A 14,516-nucleotide genomic window follows, 5' to 3' on the forward strand; every position below is an offset into this window, starting at 1 on the left:
TCCTTTGAGGCTCTGCCCTCTCACATTGAGGCTGTCCCATCATGGCACATGCTCTGAGGACATTCTCCAGTCAGCCCCCAAAGGCTCTTTCTTGAGACAAAAGCCTCATCTCAAACACTCCTGGTCAAAAGTCCTACATGAGTGGGGCCAGGAAAACACATTGCTGAGGGGCCTAAGGGCTGTGGTTCTCCCTCTGCCTGACACTGGTCTGCCTCACTTGCCAACTGACCATCCTGCTGCTGTCGGGCAGCTCTTATCTACCTGGTGCTCGTTTTCACTTTCTCTAACGTCTTCTAGGGAAGGTCCTCCATATGCCCATTTCTCAGTTTAGAACACTGATCCTCTACCAGAGAAAATCGAATGAAGTCCTGTGGTAGACTATGCCTTATGAACAGTTAAGCTCAGTGCAGTGTTGAGTGCAAATCAGGCCTCAACTCTTGTTGCTGTGGGAGACGGCATCTGAATTGTGGAGTTTCTCCCAGGTTCAACGTCTCTCCTTTCAGTTGGCAAATACTCATACTGGAAAGCTTTTGTTAGGGGGTTGAATTGTCAAACGGGTATAAGTCAATGGCTTTCAAGCTGTTTCACCCTGACCCAGTACATTTATACTCAAATATAGATTATAGATTCATAGCTGAAACAGAAGTGGTAGGAGACCAACTTACCCTTATGGTATGTGATTAAATGTGACATTTTAGGTTTTATTCTACTCCACTTCATTCTTTCTTATTAAAGAAAAAGCTTGTTGACTGAACGCTCTAATAAAGCTGTAAACTAAATTTTGCAAACCCTGGCTGGCTCAGGATGTGTTACCGCCTGCATGTCATGGTGGCTGTGGTGGTGTGTTGTCGCCTTCTGGGATCCATAAACTGGGGCCTCTGTGAGAAACAGATGCAAGACTGTCCCAGCTGTGTGCCCTTTTTGAGCAAGTTCCCCCGGCTGTGACTGACATCAGAGGGATCCACTCTGCACCCTCAGGGATGCCGAGCTCCCTAAAGGGCCTGGTGCTTTGGGTTTGGTCACCCTCTCTGTTCCTAGTTCCTTATCTGAGCACCAAGAAGGAAGTAGCTGATCACATCCGTGGGCCTTTCCGTCTTGGATATTCTGAGATTGTTACAAGTTGAACTTGACTTCCTGCCGGGTTAGAGGCGATAGTCACAGAGGGAAAGATCCACCACAGGCCGAGTGGGGGTGACAGCCCTTGTAGGAGATGTTGGACAAATGAAGGAAGTGGGGAAGGAATATGCTGGGGGAGAGCTGGAGAGGGGGCCAGAGGGTGTGAGGCTTCCTGTTGGTGATCCAGACACTGGGGGAAGCTTGGTGGGTACAGAGCCTTGCTGCTGAGGTCAGGTCCCATGTGGCCTGCTATGCCCCTTTGCTGGGCCTTCTCCATTCCTTCTGACGTTAGCATCCAGAATGCAGGGATGTAGAGCCCTGGCCCAAGCTGCAGTTACACACCATAAGTGGTGGCCTGATCCTCAGACCAACTCACCCTGCTCTTCTCAGAGCTTTTCCCCACTTAGTGGGCCATTCCATCGCTTTCATATTGGTACATGTGGATGTTTCTTCAATGAGGGGAATCATATTATTTTTAAAACATAGGCTACAATTTGAGCCACTTAGGCGAAGAGAAAGGCAGAATTCCTCAGAGGGAAGGAGGGAGAGATATATATATATATAGAGAGAGAGGCTTCTTTGGGACACCACCTTTGAGTACCCATTTTGCCATGAAAGGCAAACTCTCCTCTAATCCCTCACCCAGACCTGGTACAGAGGGACCAGACACATGAGAGAGATCGCCCGGTATTTTAAATAACGGGAATTTGAATTTTGAGGCAACCTGGGAGAGAATTGAGAGGAACCAGAGTTCAAAGCCAAACAGAAAGAAGATCTAGAAAGAAAGGGATCCCTGAAACAATGTGGGTTATAGGACCTTCTTTCTAGAAACTGCTGTGGACATTCTGCTACTAGCAGTTGTATCTAGCCTGACATGTCAGTTATGCAGTGTTCCCAGACTTTTGCAAGCACTTGTCTCTAGCACTTGCCTTGTGTTAAAGACAAGATTCAATGAAGTAAAGTTGAAGATCTAATTGGCTTTATTAAGTATTTATGAATGGGGCAGCCTCCCTTCTAGCAACCAGAAGGGTGCCCTGAGGGATTGTATAAAGGGGAGGTTTTTAACGGGGTGGGACTAAGAGGTTAAAAGAATGGATTAATTACAATGATGATAACAGTTCTGCAGATGAACAGTGATGAACAGAAGCAATGTTGTCTTTTGCTCCTATCTGATGTCGCCCGCTGCAACAATCCCATTTCTAACCTCAAAAAGGGGGATTAGCCATTGTCCCACGAGAAACATTCAGGGGTTTGGATAACTCATATCTCATACAAACGTTCTGTTGCAGTTCAGGATTAAGTCACATTTGGAGAAGCGCAGTTTGCATGTTTGTGAGGAAATGTTTGTGGCTTATATGTAAAGCTGTAGATAATACCAGAATAGGTTATTAAGCTGTTTTAATTTTTAATTAAATTGAATATTGCACTTAGATTCACAGCAAAATTGAACAGGAAGTGCTGAGTTCCCATATACCCTGTATTTACACACCTCACTGTTGATACCCAGCCACCAGAATGGACCTTTTGTTAAAATTATGAACCTATGTTGACATCATTACTGAGACAGGTTAGTTAGCATGTTGTTAGGTAAACAGGGAGGTCCCTGGTGGAATAAACAAAAGGCAGCCATATCCTGAAATGCCAGGTTCTGGAATGTCTCCTTCACTCCAGGGCAAAGATATGAGAATGCGCCTTAAGGTTAATAAATTATCTCAAATCCCTTTTGGCTGGACAAAGGGGCAGATCTGATAGATAAGAATGGGTTCGTTAATTCCTTCAGGATGGGCAAACAAGACAAACCTGATAGACAGAATTCCATTAGAAGGTGCCAGCCCCCTCCCCCAAGCAGGCAGGGAAGGTATAAAAGTAAGAACTTTTGCCTCAGTCTCTGGGCAACTTGGTCAGGACCCCCTCTCGTTCCGAGAGCTGTAACTCTTTACTCTTTACTTTTAATAAACTATCCTCTTTTACAACTCCTTGCCTCTCCTTGGTCCGTGCTTCCATTCTTCAGTTTCACGAGACACGATCCCAGCACAAAGAAAATATCCTACATCATTACCACCCAAAGTCCATAGTTTACATTAGGGCTCATTCATGGTGGTGTGCTTTCTATGGGTTTGGACAAAGGTATTAGGAAGTGCATCCACCATTATACATGAAAGGTTCAGAATAGGTTCTCTGCCCTAAATATTACTTTTCCAAAAGTTAAAGATGGAAAATGAGTTACAAAAATGGGGGTATTGGATATTCAAATATCCAGTGAATGTCCTTTTTTTCATCAAATAGGCAGACCTTTGGAAGATTTCAAGGGCATTTCTGATGGCACTCATCTAGCTGACCTGTTGAAAGGCAGTTGGATGGACGCTCATGGATAGGAGATCAAACATCTTTCAATGTAAATAAATTTTTATAAACCAAAAAAAAAAAAAAAAAGTGGGTTATTTTAGGCAAGGACACCTTCCCTTAGGGGAAGCCAGGGGGTCTTATCAGGCAGATGACATCACTAGTGCTGACCAGGGAATTGAATTCCAGGCTGATTGGTTTAAAATTCAATGGCAATTAGTTTAGATTCTAAGTTTTAGTTTGGCGATGGTGGCTTAGCAAAAATGACTCCATTTTAGTATGTTCCTTTTTTCCCCTTTTTTAACACTTGTAGTTAGCATGCTTCAGGAGACAAGGAAAAGGGAGCAGGCCCTATCCGTATCAGGGTCCTGGGGACATGGAGACCCCAGTGACAGCTGAAAGTAGGCTGCTGTGTGGACCAGCCAAGAAAACATGAGACCCTGAACATCCAAAAAGCTATGGTACCAGAACATTTGGGTGGCCCACCATTGGATGTTGTGACTATGTCTCCAGCCAGGCTTGCAGGAGGGGTCATGCCTCTTACTGCCCCTGAAATATTGTGATTTATAAGAAATATATATTTGGTCATTCAGATGACATAATATATTTCTCATATATGAGGTCTGGCAATTAATTTCACGAAATTTGTTGCAACAATGTTGCCAAATTTTTTGATATCAGAGAGATATTTCATTATGAATTTATACCAACTGGACAATTAACCAAGTTTACTATTTGGAAGTGCTGAAAAGGCTGCTGAAAAAGTTAGATGACCTGAACTTTTCCCCAAGAATTCATGGCTCTTGCATCATGACAATGCACCAGCTCACACGGCACTGTCTGTGAGGGAGTTTTTAGCCAGTAAACAAATAACTGTATTGGAACACCCTCCCTACTCACCTGATCTGACCCCCAATGACTTCTTTCTTTACCAGAAAATAAAGGAAATATTGAAAGGAAGACGTTTTGATGACATTCGGGACATCAAGGGTAATACGCCGACAGCTGTGATGGCCATTCCAGAAAAAGAGTTCCAAAATTGCTTTGAAGGGTGGACTAGGCACTGGCATCAGTGCATAGCTTCCCAAGGGGAGCACTTCAAAGGTGACCATAGTGATATTCAGCACTGAGGTTTGTAGCACTTTTTCTAGGATGAGTTTGAGAACTTAATTGTCAGATCTTGTATACTTGATCTTGGTCCACAGTTTCTGGTTCAGAGCTCCCCAAACACTTGGAATTCCCTGAGTGATAAGGGGAATGGAAGCATCTTTTCTTGTAACATTTGGTCTCTTCTCAGTTCCTGAAAATGCTTCAGAGCCCGAAAGGTGAAGTGGGCGTCTTGTTATTTATAACAAGCCCCTTTCCACCACATCTGGGTTTATGTTAATGAGATTTATCCTAAGGAAGGGGACTGATTGCCAGAGTAAACAACTTTGAACAGAGGTTTGAAACTTTCAGTCCCACCCCCTGATTTCTGGGGAGCAGAGAGAGGCTGGAGGAGCCATTTTGGCAAATTTATCAAACCTAAGGAGGACCTAACTACAAATCTCCAAACTATAGCCAATCAGTCAGAAATACGGATAGCAAGCTGGACTTGTGATTGGCATCTGAAGTGGAGGGCAGTGTTTTTAATTTTTTAAAAACTTTTATTTATTTTAAGTGTGTTTCTCCAGGACCCATCAGCTCCAAGTCGTTGTTTCAGTCTAGTTGTGGAGGGCGCAGCTCACACTGGCTCATGCGGGGATCGAACTGGCAACCCTGGTGTTACGAGCATCTGAGCTAACCGGCTGGTGAAGGGCAGTCTTGTAGAACTGAACACTTAACCTAAGGAATCCGATGTGATTTCCAAGTAGATGGTGTGAGAATTGAGTTGACTTGTAGGACACCCAGCTGGTGTCTGAGAATTGCTTGTTGGTGGTGTGGGGGAAACTCCACCACGTGTTAGAATTGGGTGGCAGAATTTTAGCCCCCCCCCACCCCAGGCTAGCCCGTCATTGTTTTTTGTTGAGTGTTGGCTAACTCTGCCTACATATTTTTCTTTAGGCTGTAAGGAAAATCAGTAAGGAAAAACCAACATCCCCTAACAAGAATCACCCATTCTCCTATTTTGTCTTCGGGTTCTTTCTTCTTGAGAGACAAATAATGAGAGGTCACACTTACGTGGCTCTTACAGGTGCCAGGCTCTGTCATATATGTCCTGACATATATTATCTCCTCGAGCCCTTATGACAAACCCATGAGGTGAGTTCCATTATCATCACCCCCATTTTATAGATGAGGAAACTGAGGCACTCCCAGATTCCATAGGCTTAATCACTCTCTCTCTAGTGAACAGCTTTCCAATTGCCCATGGGGGTGTGTTTCTTGAATCGTCTCTGATGAGCCCAGTGGCCCTCATCTGGGCCAGTTTTGCCCCCCAGGGGACATGTGGCAATATCTGGAGACCTTTTGGGTCATCGTGGCATATGGAGGGTGCTACCGACATCTGGTGGGTAGAGACCAGAGACGCTGCAGTGCACAGGACAGCCCTTCTAAAACTAAGGAGCATCCAGCCCACAACATTAGTAGATTGAGAAACCCTGGATTCACCAAAGCCCCTCTAAAGCTGTCTGAGAGAAATCTCTTGTTTGGTTGTTTTTGCCTTGATGTTTCTCCTCCTTGCTCCACGTTAGACAGCTTTTCTCCTCCCCGAGATCCTACTTAGTGCCCAGGAAGCCCTCCTAGGCTACAGACCACAGCCCGAGCTCTGCACATTCCCGCCTCTGGAGCCAGCTCAGATCCATGGGGCTTGTGCCTCAGCCTGGAGACCCACTAAAGGGCAGAACCTCAGGCGGGTGTCTGTGTGGTTTGTTTGGGAGGAGAGCTCAGGGAGCAGAGTGAGGGGCTGGGGGACTGCAATGCGGAAACAGCAAATCCAGCCTATATTATAGAGGTGATCTCTGTCCCGCTAGAGGCTTCTAGGGAATGTCTCTGTCCCCCCACCCCCGTCCTGCGGCAGAGGGCTGCTCTGAGCTGTGCATGCCTGCACGCAGAGCAGCTGCTCCCTCCAGGTGACCCATGTCACCGTGTTGGAGACACTGGGACAGGAGAGGGAGTGAAAGCCTGCAGGGGGCAGGCCAGGCACAGCTGTGGTCAGAAGGGAGGCTGAGGGGGTATGAGATGGGACACTAGGGACATCTCATATAGCAAGGGACAGACACAGCTTACCCACCACACACTCCAGACAGACACACATACACCCCCAGTGAGTGTGGGCCTAAGACCTCCCATCAGCTACACCGTTATCCAGGTGAGGAAAAGACAGGGCCACATCAAACAGTGGGTGAGGCTGGAGGACCTTACACAACCCGGTGTCACAGCCACTTAGCAATGGATGGAGATGTCCAAGCTGGAAGAAACTTGAAGGAGCCTCTTGTTAACGCTAGTCCAACCTTCTGACTTAGAGATGAGAAAACTGAGTTTCATTTATTCATTCGTTAGCAACTATGCCCATTTTATTATAGCAAAAGGGAGAGAGGTTCAGTAACTTCTAAAGGTGAGCCATGTCACCACTAGGTCCTAGGGGGCTTCAGTGAGGGGTCCTAGAGGACTGGATGGGACAGGCGGAGGGGTGGGCGGGGCCAGCTTCTACTTGTGCTGACTCATGGTACCACCTAGAGGTGATTGCCTGTCATTTTCCGCACATCTAGGAGCACCGGGGCGTTTGCTAAAGTCTTTGCTCATCTGTCCCAATTGTTAATGGGTATTGATCTGCAAACAAATGCTGAAATGCAGGAGACGAGGGCTCTGTTTAAAGAATGGGCGTCCATTCTTGTAGAATGTGGAGTCCTGCACAAATGAATACTCCTTCCCTTCTCGGCATTTCTGGTTCTGTCTAACCTCAGGAAAGTCATCTTTCCTCTCTCTGGGCCTCAGTTTCCCCTTGTTTTTAACACAGCTGGAGCCTTCCAGGAAGGCGTGCTTGAGGACTGACTTGAATGCATGAAGCAACCCATAGAATCATCAGCGGAAGCAGCCTTGGAGACAATCTTACCCAAGCCCTTGTTTAAATGGGAGAGGAAGTGTGAATTGCCCTCCAAACACCCAGATGCAGATGAAGAAGGCAGATGTTTAAGCGATACGCGGTGAGAAATGTTGGAGCAATGCTGGGAATACACGCATTCACCAGAGAGATGTGAGGAAGTCTGTCTAGGCTGCTTCAGAACTGGAAACAGCCTTAAATGCCCCCAGGTGCCACAGAGGGGTCTGCCAGCATTGTATTTTCTTATTCCTTCCCTTCCCCCCTCCGCCCCCCGACCCCCTACATCCGCCTCTGTGACCACCAAGCTTCCAGGTTGTAACACAGCAGACCTGGGCTCTGCCTGTTTGGGACAGGGTATGGGCCCTCACAGAATCTAGGGAGGCTAAAGGAAAACAGGCAGGAACCACAGGCTGCCAGAAAGACAGCTGAGGGCAAGTGACAGGACGCTGTGGCCATCAGTGTAGACACCAGACGCCACCACTGGCCATGCTGCTTCTGTTGCTGGGAGCAGCAGTGCCACCTCAGCCAGCAGGACTTCTGAGCTGCCCTGCTTCTGGATGTCCTTCCTTCTGGACTCAAAGTCCTGGTGGGAGTCCCCTCTCGTCTGAACTTCAGGCATCTGTGGCCGTCCAGCTGCCAAGGAGAGCGAGTTAGGGTCTACCCGTCCCAGCCCTAGTCAGTCACTGCCTGAGGGCTGCCCTAGGGGGTGCCACCTGCCACATGGCACTGGGCCAGCTGTGCATGTGTGTAGCAAGGTGGCCGTAGCAGCTGAAGCAAGTTACAAGTGCTGGCTATTCGACATTAAGCTCTCAGAAATGAGGGCATGGGTGCACACACACTCACAGTAAAGGGGATCTAGGGAATCAGAGCAGTGTCCCCTAAGCCACGGAAGGTATTTTTGTCTCCCCTTTACAGAGACAATAACAAGCCGTTGGTTCCTAGGTCATTAACGATTTTGTGTTGCCCAGCCAGCAAACATCAGAAGCTGTCCAGCCCATAGGAAGACAAGGCTTTCGTTTTCAAAGTCTGGGCTCCTGCCGTTGATAGAGTGGGTTTTTCTAGGAGGAAAGGACACCAATGTTGGCAGAGGTTGAAATCCAGGGAGGAAAGAAGGATTTAGTCTTTCCCAGGGACTAGAAATGCACAGTTAGAGGTGCGGGGGGTGGGGTCTCGCAGACGGCAGGGTCCCGTGTCTTCATCTGAGCATCTGCCCAACCAGATAGCAAACTTCATGTAGGAGGTGCCTGCGGAGGCTGACGGTACATCCTGAGGCTCCCAACCTTAGCAAAGGCCCCCAGCTTGAGCCTGGCATGGAAGCAGAAGGACCACACCGTATCGGAGTAACCACCAAGAGCAGAAGGCCAGAGGGCTTTTCCCTGAGTGTTCACCCTGGGAGAAATGTACCCAAAACAGGAAAGATATGGATTTCTCGTCTATCTTGACAAATGGGGGCTTGCAGCCAGTTTAAGTTGATTTACAGCAAATAAAATAATGTGACATGCTTTCGCCCCCAGCAAGAACAAATCCCTTTCCTCAGTACCTCTACCGTGTGGAGCACATTTCCCTAATGTTGGTTCTTTGCATGACTGGCCTTCCTCCCTAGGAGGCTCTGGTCTCCGCAGGGGAGAGATGTTTTATTCACCATTTCTGCCTCCCATGTGCCCAGCAAGGGCCCAACACACTGCAGGTCCGCAAGGAGCGGGATCTATTACAACTAACCTCCCCCTACCTGAGCACATAGGACATCACAGTGTTGTTAGTCATTTGCATTTCTACATCCCCTTCCTTTTCTCATCACCTTGTAACTTTCCAACCACGGAGAATGGTGCCTAACGCAGAGCAGGTGCGAATAAATGTTTCACGAAAGAAGAAATGGATGCATGGGTGCATGGATGATGTGTGGATGAACTGGCAGATGAGGCCAGTGAGCAAGTGAAGGCATTCTTGGGCCACAGCCGCTTCCTGTTGACTGAGCCATGAGCATGCCACAGGGCCAATCGGCTTTAACTGCAGAGGAGCGTGAGGCCAGAGGAAAGTTTCTGCTCTCTCAACTTGGCCCCGACAGCCACCGCCATGAGGGCTAACAGAGGCCCTCCAGACCAATTCTGCTATCAGAAAGGAAAAGCCCTAAAAAGCCACTTTGCATTCAGAAAATTAACATTTATAACACAGCCAGAGAACTATGGAAATATCTCCCCAGCCAAGCATAGGGCAATGCTGTCTTGGTGGGTCTGACCCAACTTACTCTACCTTTCCTGCCTCCCCCACGTTCCAAATACCCTGGCCTGTGGAGCAAGCCCTCTCATCCCCATCGTCGCTTGGGGGAGCACTCACTGATATAGCCTCTACTCAACAGCAATTTGGCAATATCAGGTAACATTTTAAACGGGCCTACCATTCAATCCAGGCACACTACTCCTGAGTTTAACCTGCAAATACAGTCACATATATGTACCCCAAACCGTAAACACTGCTTGTAAAAGCAAAGCATGGAAACCATCGAACTCTCCATTAGAAGGGAGATAAATTAATAGGGCATGTTCTGCAGCCATCACAAGAATGCGAGTTCTGCATGCTCTGACATGGGGCAATCTCCAGACACTTTGCTGGGGGGTGGTGGGGGGGAAGGTGCAGATCTGTGCATCGTTGCTCTCCTTGGTGATAGTGGTATCTCGCAGAGGGAAGGGAGGGGACGGCCTTGTGTTGTCACTTACTGGGTACTGCTTATGGAGGAAGAGGGGACAGAAGTGACAGCACTGTTGCTCAGGTCCCCTTGTAGTCTTGGGGTCCTCAGTCACTCAGTGCAGAGTTTGAGGGTGGAGTGAACCCCCGCCGCTTTGCAGCCACGTCCTCCTCTCTGGATGAATTTCTGTGGGATGCCTCAGAGCACTAAGATGAGAACGCCCACTGAGATGCTCTCTGGCGATGCCGGGTGGCCCTGCGTCACTCTCACCTCTCCAGCACTCCCAGAATGAAAGAGACCAGGCCCGGCCTAGGCTGGGGTCTGTCTCCTGGGGACTCAGTCTCCAGCTGCCTTCTCATGGGCTGTGAGCTCTTTGAGTCCCGAACCACGTCCTAAACAGGGAGGGCATGGGGAGGCCGAGCGAGTACAGAACACACAGCAGATGGACCCAGTATCCAGACAGCCTCCGCGTGTTTCAGGAATGGGCCACTGGGTGAGTCGTGGGGACGAGTAGGCCTTACCTCTTCCAGGGAAGCTTAAAAGGCCTTGACTTGTTCTCCGTGGCCCAGGCGGCTGGATGTCTGCGGGTGCCCTAAGTTTAGGCGACGGGAGATTCCCACCATAGACTTGGGTCTAGAGGGAGGGACATCCAGAAGCAGAAGTTGTGCTGGCTGAGGTGGCACTGCTGCTCCCAGCAGCCAGTGGTGGTGTCTGGTGTCCACACTGATGGCCACAGCGTCCTGTCCCTTGCCTGTCAGACCATCTTCTTGGTTCCGTCCCTTTCTCTGTCCTGACCCCCACTCCTCATCCGTTGCTCCCGGGACCACTTCCTGAATCCTCATCTCAGCGTCTGCTTCTGAGGAACCTGTCCTCTGACAACCAGTGAGGACAAAACACAAATTATGACCATTCCTCACGCTTCCCTAACAAACCCAGTGAATGTGTTGTTTCAAAGGTGAGTGTCACAGCAGACGGGACCCGGCAACCCATCAGGTCTCCTTTGTTTCAGTTGGGTAGACCAAATGACCAGGACCAGCCAGGAGCGGTGGCTTTCCAGGGCACAGCTGAGAACAACGTGATTGTGTACTCACCACAAGCTCAGGGCGTCCCTAGTACAGCTTAGCTGCCCTACCCTGATGAATCCGGTGCTAGCAAAACCGGGAGTCCAGAATTAGGGAAGTGAAATCCCACTGAAACCAGCAAAGCCACATGTTCTTGAAGTTGTGGGCTCAGCTGGAGGGTGCAGTTAAAGAGGGACATTCAGCATCTGGGTGGAACCTCCCAGATGGCCTTGTCCTAGACAGTGAAGGAGCTAGAAACCAAGGCGTGTGGCCAGGGCTGCTTGCTCTCTCAAGACCAAGGGCAGGGATGGTCTTCCTACGAAGGATGAAGAAACCTGGATAGAGCACGTGGGAATGGAGCTGTGAAGGATGAAAGGGCAGGCGTGGGAGTCAGAGGGAGCTTACCTCGGACTTGCCCTGCAACCTTGGATAAGTCATTTTACCTCCCTAAGCTTTGCTTTCCTTTTATGTAAGACGAGGCCATTAACCGTACAGTAAGTCCTCATGTAATGTCGTTGATAGTTTCTTGCAACTATGGCGAAATGATGGGTAATGAATCAATTTTGCCGCAGGCTAATTGATATAAACAAGTTAAGTTCCTACAGCACCTCATCAACATTATAACAAAACAACACTGAACTCAACAATGTTATTTGAGGACCTGCTGTACTTAATTCCCAGAGTCTTGCAAAGATTAAGTAAGCTATGCAAGTGAAGAGCTTAGCACAGGGCCTGGTGCATAGTAAATGCAGAGAAAATGTTAGGCATTATCGTTATATTTATATAAGGAGGAGCTGATGGAAATGAAAATGTTTGAATTGTCTACTTGACAAACACCTATAGGTGTATTTCAAAACCCAGACCAAATGGGAAGATCTCTTGACTGTCCTCTTATTTCCTTTCCCTGCAACTTGGAATTGGCCAGCCCCTCGTTAGGCATTCCTGTGTGTACTCTAGACTGGATGATATGATGGGCCACCCACACCCTCCTTCTAGACAGAGACACTCGTGTCCCCCTAGAGTAGTGGCTGCAATGGTGGAATGGCTGCAAGCCCTCTCTGGGAATCACCTTCAGCTGAAGGCAGACGCCTTGTCCAAACCCACGTCCTTGCTGGGAGCAGCCCACATTATAGAGGACGGGACGGGGGACAGGCCAGTCTTCTTGCCTGTTTGCAATAACTCTGAAGGGCCATCCAGCTCCGAGTTCCTCCTAGGGTCGGCTGAGGACTCTGCTGTGATTGCATCTCAGTTTATCTTTGCCTTCTGCCCAGTCTTGCTTCTTTCATTCCCTTACAAGCGCCAACCTCCTACATGCAAATCCAACTTAGGACACACCCTCCGCATTTACTCCATGTCTGTTTGTTTCCTCCAATAAAACCGGGGAATTTTGGGATGGCAGGGTCCGGATGTTCTCGTCACCAGTGTCTCCAGCACCTAGTACAGAAAGACACAGTATGAAGGTTAGTTCAGGTGCTGTCAGAGCCCAGAGGAGAAAGTGCCCAGATAAGAGGAGTGGCTTCCAGGTGGAGGTGGCTTCTGAGCCGAGTCCAGTGTTCGCCTTAGGTGTGCCCACTTCACTGGCCAGCTAAGCACAGAGAGCTGGGCTCAGATGAGGTACCCACCAGGAGGCTGCAGGTTCCTGAAGAGGGTCGCAATTACAAGCTCCCAATGCTCTATAAGGAACACGTGGCATAGCTGCCATGTGTAGAACAAGAATTCACAGAGAGGGGAGTGTGGGCAGCCAATTGCATCAGTGCAGAGAACAGCAAGGTGGGAGGAGGCAAAGCTGACCCTGGAGTCTCCAGCCTGAGTGGGCAGGAAGGTTGGGGCACAGTTATCTCCGACACAACTTCTGGTGGTGGGAGTGTGGAGAGGAGCTGAGAAGATTGGGGAGAGTTGTACACACAGATTGGACAGGCATAGGTTTAGCGATAAGAGCCGAAACTCAGGAAACCACGTGGATAAAGTAGAGTAAGTGGAGAAGGCGGAAGATCCCTGGGGTAAGAGAGGAATAGTGGTGGGCACTGATGGCCAAGATGGGAGGTCAAGGGGAAGAGAGACAGAGGAAGAGAACCCATGAGGACTCAGAAGTCAAAAAGCTCAAATGTTGCTTCGATGTCAAGGAGTTTGAGATCAAGGGCAGCCATGGGCCTGGTTTGGGGTGCCCCTGGTGGGTGGCCTTTGGTAATTGAGAGCATGGGTTTTAGAATCAGAGCTGGGGTCAGGTTGTAGCTCTTTTACTTTCTGCCTGTGTGTCCTTGGGCAAATCACTTAACCTCTCTGGTTTCTGTGTCTAGATTTGTAAAATGTGATTGTCACAGGGACGAAAGGACACAATAGTTGGGAAAGCGCTTGGCACAATGCCTTGCTGTGGGGAGTGCCAGTCACTGGCAGCTGGCATTACTGCCAGGTAGAGTGGCTTCTGTGGAGGGTAGGTGTCGTGCAGGGCGGCCTGTGGGGTCTCTGCTCCCTCTCCCCACATAAGAACGCAGGATATGGTGAGACCAAAAAGGAACACCCACGGAGCCATAGGTAGGGGAGTCATACCACTATATTCTCTCTGGCGGCTCTATACTCTCACTGGAGGCTGGATCCACACTGTCCGCAAACCGCCATCCACGCTTGCCAGCCCAGCCCCCATCTTCTTGCTAGCCCCCATTCTTTTTGTCTCTCTGCTAGCGTAGCCACAGCAGTTATATTAGTGGCCAATGTCTCACTGGTTACAGCTGATGGCCATGCAATCACAGTTGATGGCCATTTACTACCTGAGCCAGGCACCTGTCTATGTGAGGCCGAGAGCCTGGAAACTGCTCTTTGGGGTTCTGTCCCCACAGTAGGCTTGGGAGGTGAGGCTACTTAAGAGGGGCCCAGGTGAGAACGGTTTGTAAGGCTGAGGTTGGGTTTCCTGCCAAGGGGAGGGGTCCAGGAGTGGGCAGAACTGAAGATTCAAATGTGGGAAGGGGTAGCTGATCTTGGAGGTGTGGCCGGTGCACAGGAGCAGAGAGGGGGGAGCCCGGAAGCATCCCTGAGTCGTTGGCAGTGGCGTGAAGCCATTTCCCCTCATCATGGGTCTGCTCATGGCCATAAAATATGGGATGATGTTGGATGTAGTCATTAAGTAAATGGGATAAAGAAATAATTGGAAAATGGATCCCTGCCCAGAAGGAGTAGAATTGCTCCCTGTGCTGTTCCGTACCCTGTCCCAGAATAATCTTTGGAGCTGGGCTAGTAAGGATGTCAGGCTTAGGCACTTGGAGAAACTGCCTTGAAAAGAGACCGAAATTACCCATGA

The 14,516-nt window shown here is 49.0% G+C and overlaps 1 non-coding gene across 1 annotated transcript; it reads left to right on the top strand.

Annotated features, from left to right (window-relative positions):
* The first annotated feature begins 2,213 nt into the window (after positions 1-2,213).
* LOC141568088 (small nucleolar RNA snR60/Z15/Z230/Z193/J17) lies at positions 2,214-2,297 on the top strand. Its single transcript, XR_012491096.1, has one exon. It is a non-coding gene; the product is annotated as a small nucleolar RNA snR60/Z15/Z230/Z193/J17 (small nucleolar RNA).
* The last annotated feature ends 12,219 nt before the right edge of the window (positions 2,298-14,516 follow it).

This window comes from Rhinolophus sinicus, linkage group LG01, assembly GCF_036562045.2.
Source record: "Rhinolophus sinicus isolate RSC01 linkage group LG01, ASM3656204v1, whole genome shotgun sequence".
In the NCBI taxonomy this organism is placed as follows: Eukaryota; Metazoa; Chordata; class Mammalia; order Chiroptera; family Rhinolophidae; genus Rhinolophus; species Rhinolophus sinicus.